Raw genomic sequence first — 409 nt, forward strand, 5'->3', positions numbered from 1 at the left:
CTTCTAAAACTTACCCAGCTGAACATTTTCAAATGTACTTTTGCCCACAATGTTATTTCCGATGATCAATTAATCAAGGATAACCTCTCAGCAGGACCATTGATCTCACCACCCTCAGAATACACCAACCAAGCCTTCGAGAGAACTAAGTGATACGAGAGCAGAGCAAGACGGCTAAAAAATAAAAATCACAGGTATAATATAACCCTTGCCTTTCGGTAATGATCAACATCAAATAAAAAGTAATTCGGCAGTGTCGTAAATTGGCACAAGGAGGCACGAACTCGCGAACATGTAAGTTACAGAAGACCTTAGTACGATGTAGTATTCACTGAAGCATTGATTTCAGAAATGTCTCTATATTTAGATTTCTTCACAAGGAGCCACCAAGGAGTCAATTAGCAACTTT

This window comes from Penaeus monodon, chromosome 25 (assembly GCF_015228065.2).
Source record: "Penaeus monodon isolate SGIC_2016 chromosome 25, NSTDA_Pmon_1, whole genome shotgun sequence".
Classification (NCBI taxonomy): Eukaryota; Metazoa; Arthropoda; class Malacostraca; order Decapoda; family Penaeidae; genus Penaeus; species Penaeus monodon.